Raw genomic sequence first — 6,477 nt, forward strand, 5'->3', positions numbered from 1 at the left:
GCAGTGAAGAAGTGTGAAAGAGGTGGGGACATGACAAAGGATAAGAAAATTTTCACATGAATTGCTGTCATTAACCACACAAATACTGAAAGACTCTCAGAAAAAGAACAATGAAGTTATTTATTTATTTGTTATCTGTTATCTCCTCCAGATTGGATAAAGAGAGCGAGCAGAGGGGAAACGAAGCAGAAGAGATGAAGAGCACTCAGAGCAACTCAGACACAAAGTTGCTGCGTTGCTGTGACTGCGCTGTTTGATTTATGACTCTCCTCTTTAAGTGTGATGCTGCAGATCTTGCGTAACCCCCTTCAACTGGAGAAGCTGTGAACTACACCACAGGGTGTCATTGAATGATTCCTGTGCTGCCTGTACCCAGTGTCCAGTGCCTTGATTTGTACAGAAACACAACAGGAAATGCAAAAAATAAATAAAAATAAGGGGCCTAAGCCACATGGATCACATAAAACCTGCCATCATCACCAGGTGCTGTTGTCCGGCCGCAGGTCTTCAAACCAATTACAACACAAACAGTATCCAATGTTACAAAAAGCACCAAAAAAAGCACCTAAAGGCATACTTAAAGCAATTTTCTCCCTTGATCTGGCTCAGTTGTAGTCTGATGTGTATTTAAGTAAATGAGGTAATTTTCATAAATAGTGTCTGAGGAGCTAAAACAGAATTATAAATGACATGTGATTATAGGCAGTGAGGTGTGGACATAAACAGGTTTCTTTCAATTTGGGATCAAAAGAGCAAAATGACGCTTAGTCATCCAGCAAGCCTGAAATAAATAATGAGGAATCAGATCTGTAACCATGCTCGTGATGACCCATTACGCTAATATTGATTTTTTTAAAAAATCATTATTTCTGAGGTGAGTGCTGCGTGTTGTGGGTTCGGACAAAAAGATGAGGCTAAGCCAATCAGTGGGCTTTGATCAATTCCACTTAGATTTGTCCTGAAAAAAAGTTTCTACTGAGTGAAGCCTTGCGTATCAGAGTCACTCACTGGACCACTTTTTTTCCCTTGCCTTTTTATTTATTTAGTCTAGTTCTCCTAAAATTTGCCACTGCAGCCAACACGCTTAAAAGCATGCAAGGTATACTTTGAAGGTGAACTGTCTCTCTTTATCCATGTCCTTGTTCCCTTTTCATTGAACAAGTTGGATAATGGAACAAGTGGATGCTTTGAAGCGTGGGACTGTATTGCTTATTTTCATTCAATGCGACAAAATCACAGGCAAAGCATTAACAGGGTTTAGGCAGCATTGGCTATTGAAGAACAACTCATACACGTCAATATGCATTTACATTAGCACAAGAAGACAATAGGAAGAGGAAATATGCTCTAAACGAGCATTTTTTATTCTACAACATGGACAACAGAAGCAGATCATGCGTGGGGAAAATCATGAGTGTAGCTATAAGAATAATGGAAATGGAATGACATTTATATCACACTTTTTCTAGTCTTACTGACCACTCAAAGTGCTTTGGACTAGCCGTACATTTATAAAGTGCTTTATTCAATGCACTTTAAGCACTTTATATACCTCACATCCTCAGAGCATTTAAAATCACCAGTTAACCAAACAAACATATCTTTAGACTGCGGAAGAAGCCAGAAGAACCCGGAGGAAAGGCACACAGGAATGGGAAGAGCATCCAAACTCCACACATAAAGGAAATATACAGTTGTGTGCAAAAGTCTTAAGTCACCTATAACTGCTTTGTTGATTCCCAAAGAGGTACTGGCTGAAAATATGGCAATTTCAACATGGTGTTCAATGTTTCCTTAAAAAGAGGAAACTGCACAACTGGAGGACAAAAGAAGAAGTGGCAGGCTTAAAACCTATCTGAAGCAGATGAGAAGAATCTGATATCCTTAAGAAATACGGGGGGGGGGGGAAATCCAGCAAAGATCTGACATAGGACCTCAGAGATCCTGGCCTTTTAACTTATCCATCTATTGTCCACTGAAGCCTCATCAAAAATGTTCAAGAAGCCATTCTTAGAGACAGGAAACGAAGAGGAAAGGCTGAGTAACGCCAAGATACACAAGAACTGGACTGAAACTCAGTGGCAACAGGTCATTTTTCAGCAAGTCAGTGATCTCAAACACACTGCCAACGCACTAAAAGCATAACTAGATAGAAAAACATACCATGGAACACCTTACCAGGCCTTACCAGAGCCCTGACCTCAACATTATTGAAGCAGTGTGGGATCATTTTTAAAAGAGAACAGAACAAAAGGCAGCCAACATCCAAAGAAGGGCTTCGAATGTCCTTCAGGATGTCTGGAGGACTAGTCCTGAAAACTACATAAGGAAAAAACAAGAGACAGTTCCCACTGTGTTGAAGAATAAAGGTCATATCTAATGTTGACTTTTAAGCTCATTAGAATGAATTCCCTTATATCCTGTATTTCCTGTATGTATATCCATATGGTTCAATAAATCACTCCACCTATTTTTAATTTTCCAAGCAAAATATAAAGAAATGAGGAGGAGCTCAAGACTTTTGCACAGCACTGTATTAAAGACGTCACAAATTCTGACAGAAAATTCTTTTCCATGAACACTGAACCATCAACTATCAGCTACAAGTACAGAAGGCTTTGCTGCCAAGTACCATTTACACACAGAGCTAAATCACTGAAAAACAAAGTTTACACTGGAACTGGTGATAGGTTTTCTGTTTTGTCTTTCACAAATGCAAATGCTGAATAACCTAATATTAGAAACACCAGTTACTGAACGAGTTGAGTGATAAAATCTGCTCTGACAGTTTAATTTGTTTTAGTTAGTTGTTTTTTTTAAGGGAAATTACTCTGCAGGTCTCATAGATAAATACACATTTGATATTGTTACATATCAAAGCCCTACAAGTTAGGCTATTCGATTTTTATTGCACAGAAACCTTTCGATGTTGTTTATGTAGCCACCTAGTGCCAAAACCATGCGGTCCATGTCGATATGTTTACAGCAAGTAGAGAAGTAAACAGAAACTCCTAATCAATCTGCAACTGTCAGCTGGAGCGTTCAGAAACCAAACCACAGACTCCAACTTCAGACACAATTTAAAATTGGGAATCAATGGAAGAGTAGGGAGTTGACTCCACTTATTTTAAGTTTATGTTTAAAAATTTATGGAGAATTGGGGTCATCACAATAACTACAGATGATGAATTTTATGGTAGTTATAGATTAATTTGACTTGTAGCACAATAATATTTTTTTAACAACTGTTTTGTTTTTTTCCCTTTTTCCCACCAGATTTTCAATAGAAATCATCACAACACTGTTACCATTTTTTTTTAAGCAACATGAACCTCTGATATCAGGGCAGCCACTGTAAGAACATTTAAAAAATATTCTCTTAAGCTCTTGAACTACTTCATAAACAGAATTCCTCCAATAAATCAAAGGCTATTGCTGCATGTTACACCACACACACCAAAGTTGTCCTTCAGGTCAGGACTGACTTACTACTGAACTCACAGGACACCAATTTCAGCTGCATCTTCACAGCAGCAGACACCAAAGCTGTATTCCCAACCAAGACCTGTTATTGAGCTAATACTGAATGGCTTCACGTGCGTTATCATGCAGGTGACTGAAAAAGAAAATAGCTGTAGCACACTGTACTTAAGTCCCACTATATTATGTCCCACAGCTCTGTGGTGTTACACAGTGATGTGGATTGGGGTGTTTTTTTCTTTCTTTTTACCTAAGACATAACAGCATCCCTGTTAGAAACACGTTTTCTGCTGTCATTCCTGCCACTCCTGCCATGCCGGAGCTCTAACCACAATCACTCAAAGTACAGCGTCCAAACCGTATGGAAATTGTTCATGCAGCAAGATGAATGTCTTCCACTGCAGCAAGGCTAAAATGTACACAATAATTACATGGCTGGCTTAGCAGGACAAGTGGTGAAGGCGGATTGCACAAATTGCTATGTGCGACGAGTGGCAGGGAAGTAGGCCAGCTGAAAGGATGGCATCCCCATCTGGGATCGTCTCTGGAGGTTATCACTGTGAGAATCCCCCGTGCTCTAAAAGAATCTGAGATTCCCAAAACCCCTTTGTTCCTAAGACCTCTAAATAAATCACCACCACTGTCCTGCTTATGATCTAGCCTGGCCTATGTTCCTTACCTTTCATGGAGCATATGCTGGAAATAAAAACACTGGATTCAAATCTATTCAGCACAGAAACCCAAGGCTAAACCCCCTCTTCCCCTTTTTTACTCCTTCATCAGATTAGAACAAACAATCCACCTACGTAATATATTAGAAGGCTTATGGTTGGATAAACTAGCTCCAACTTTAGAAAAGGCTCTTATATAAAGTCAGAAAGTAAACCCTTTTAAGCATTTAAGCGCATGGAAAGCAAATGTTTTTATACTTCTCTGGCTCTTATTTAGACCTGTGACTGGCAGGGTACCCATTGACAATCACTATGACCAGTTGTCAGATGGCCACTAAGCACAGTTAATGATACAAAGGTACACTCAACAGCTGGTTCCATGACTACAGAGGGGAAGTCTTCTTTGAGAGCCACAGATGGTGTCAGAAAGCCCAGTCTATGAATCTACGAATTCACCCAGGGGTTTTCAAAATTAACCTTCTAAAAAATGATGGTGTCTAACAATATAGCCATTCCCGTCGTGTGTTGATATTATTCAGTATTTGTGGGGCTTACCTGCAGAGTTAAATGTGTCCGAGTCCGTGGAGATGGGCCAAAGGCATCAGGGGCATGAGGGAGAAGAAGCAAAGAAAATCAGTGAAAAGTCCAATAGATGTGAAGTTAAAAATAAATCACTCCAAACTTCAGTGGGTTACTCAATAAGGCAACATCTTCCATTATGAATCAATCATATCTATTGACTCTATGTACACTCTAATGAGACACCACATGACCCGTGAGCCTTCTTACTTATCTGCCCTATAAATACTGACTTCAAAACACAATTCATAAAGTATGAAATTTGTGGAAGGCTGAGAGCTACCTCATAAGACCTACCACCCATGCTATCAAATGCATGCATCGATTTGATAGCATGTATCTTGTGTAATGATCTAAAGTTTGCCAGTGTTCACATTAAACTCTCAACCTGCCACCCGATGAGTTCTCTTTCATTAAAGGAAATAATCTTCACTGATAGTTTAGTTTGCTGACAGTTTGCTGATACTTCCTTGCAAAACTTACGCAAGCTGTCTAATGGAGCTCAGCAACAGCATAGAATAATGTATCTGAAAATAATGAGTGAATAATTCATGAAAATCGTCGCAAACAGACACAGTTCATCAGGGTATGCTTCATCCAGTGAGACGCTCTATCTGGATGGCATTTTCATTATGTCTTTGAAGCAAGCATAGGTTAAAGTGGGATTTTTTTAATAGCAGTGTAAAATACTGTTTGCAAGCTTAATCTTTGACAGATATTTATCAGATGGCAAGATAACAGCCCAGCTCAGTGACATCTCATCAAAACATCTGTTGGCATCAGAGATATTTACATTATCTTTGCTTGTGCTCTTCAATCTCCAGTCCTTAAATCAACTAGTTAATTCTGCATGTAAGCCATCTACTTATCTACCACCCATGGTTCACCTGATCTGATGAAACTGCACAAAAAGAACTGCCCTGCATTATTTGACATAATTTCTTCTTCAACAGGAGCCATCTGAAGACCCGGTAGCGCTTGAGGGTAAGCCTAAAAATCAGTATGCAGGCCCCTGGTGAGCCATGAATGCACAGTGAAGTTCGACACTAGCATACGGATGCCCGTCCCTGTGCCTGGTTCTGCCAGGAGGTTTCTTCCTGTCAAAAAGGAGCTCTCCTTCCCACTGTCACCAAGTGCTTGCTCATAGAGAGTCATCATAGCGACTTGGGGCAATTGTTGTTGTGATTTTAGGATGTATAAATAAAACTGAAATGAACTGAATCAAAAATAAAAAGGAAGAAGTACTTTTATTATGCCTCAAGTGTTGATTAGAGCTGTGACTGAAGAAGGCCACGTTGGATTTTCAGATTTCAAATTAGTCTGGGAATGGCTTATCTAAACAATTTCCACAGAAGTTCACATGTAAAAAGGACAGAAGGATTGTGGCAAAAAATATTTGTGTCTAAACTCAGTTACCAATAACAGTAAAGATAACAATAAAACTCAAAAGGAAATATATTTAAATTGAACTGTATCTGTCAAAGGTATTACAGGGAATGAGTTTGGGCTTTTGGTGGGTAGGGGTGGGGAGTGGGGGCACTCTATTTATCACAGAAAACCCTAACAAAGAAAATTATTGCAAACAGAAGTCAAACTCGAAATTGAAACTATAGCTTGATTAAAATGCCCAGACCAATTCCCTACTGCATGAATATACAGACACAGTGGGAAGACGATAAAATACTAAACATTTTATAATATTCTAAGCACGGACTATTTCAATTTTACAGCATTTAAGCAATAAAAC

Source organism: Aulonocara sp. 'chitande type north' Nkhata Bay, linkage group LG18, assembly GCF_057382095.1.
Source record: "Aulonocara sp. 'chitande type north' Nkhata Bay isolate Kocher_YH1m ecotype deep benthic linkage group LG18, A_spYH_male_GT1.1, whole genome shotgun sequence".
Classification (NCBI taxonomy): Eukaryota; Metazoa; Chordata; class Actinopteri; order Cichliformes; family Cichlidae; genus Aulonocara; species Aulonocara sp. 'chitande type north' Nkhata Bay.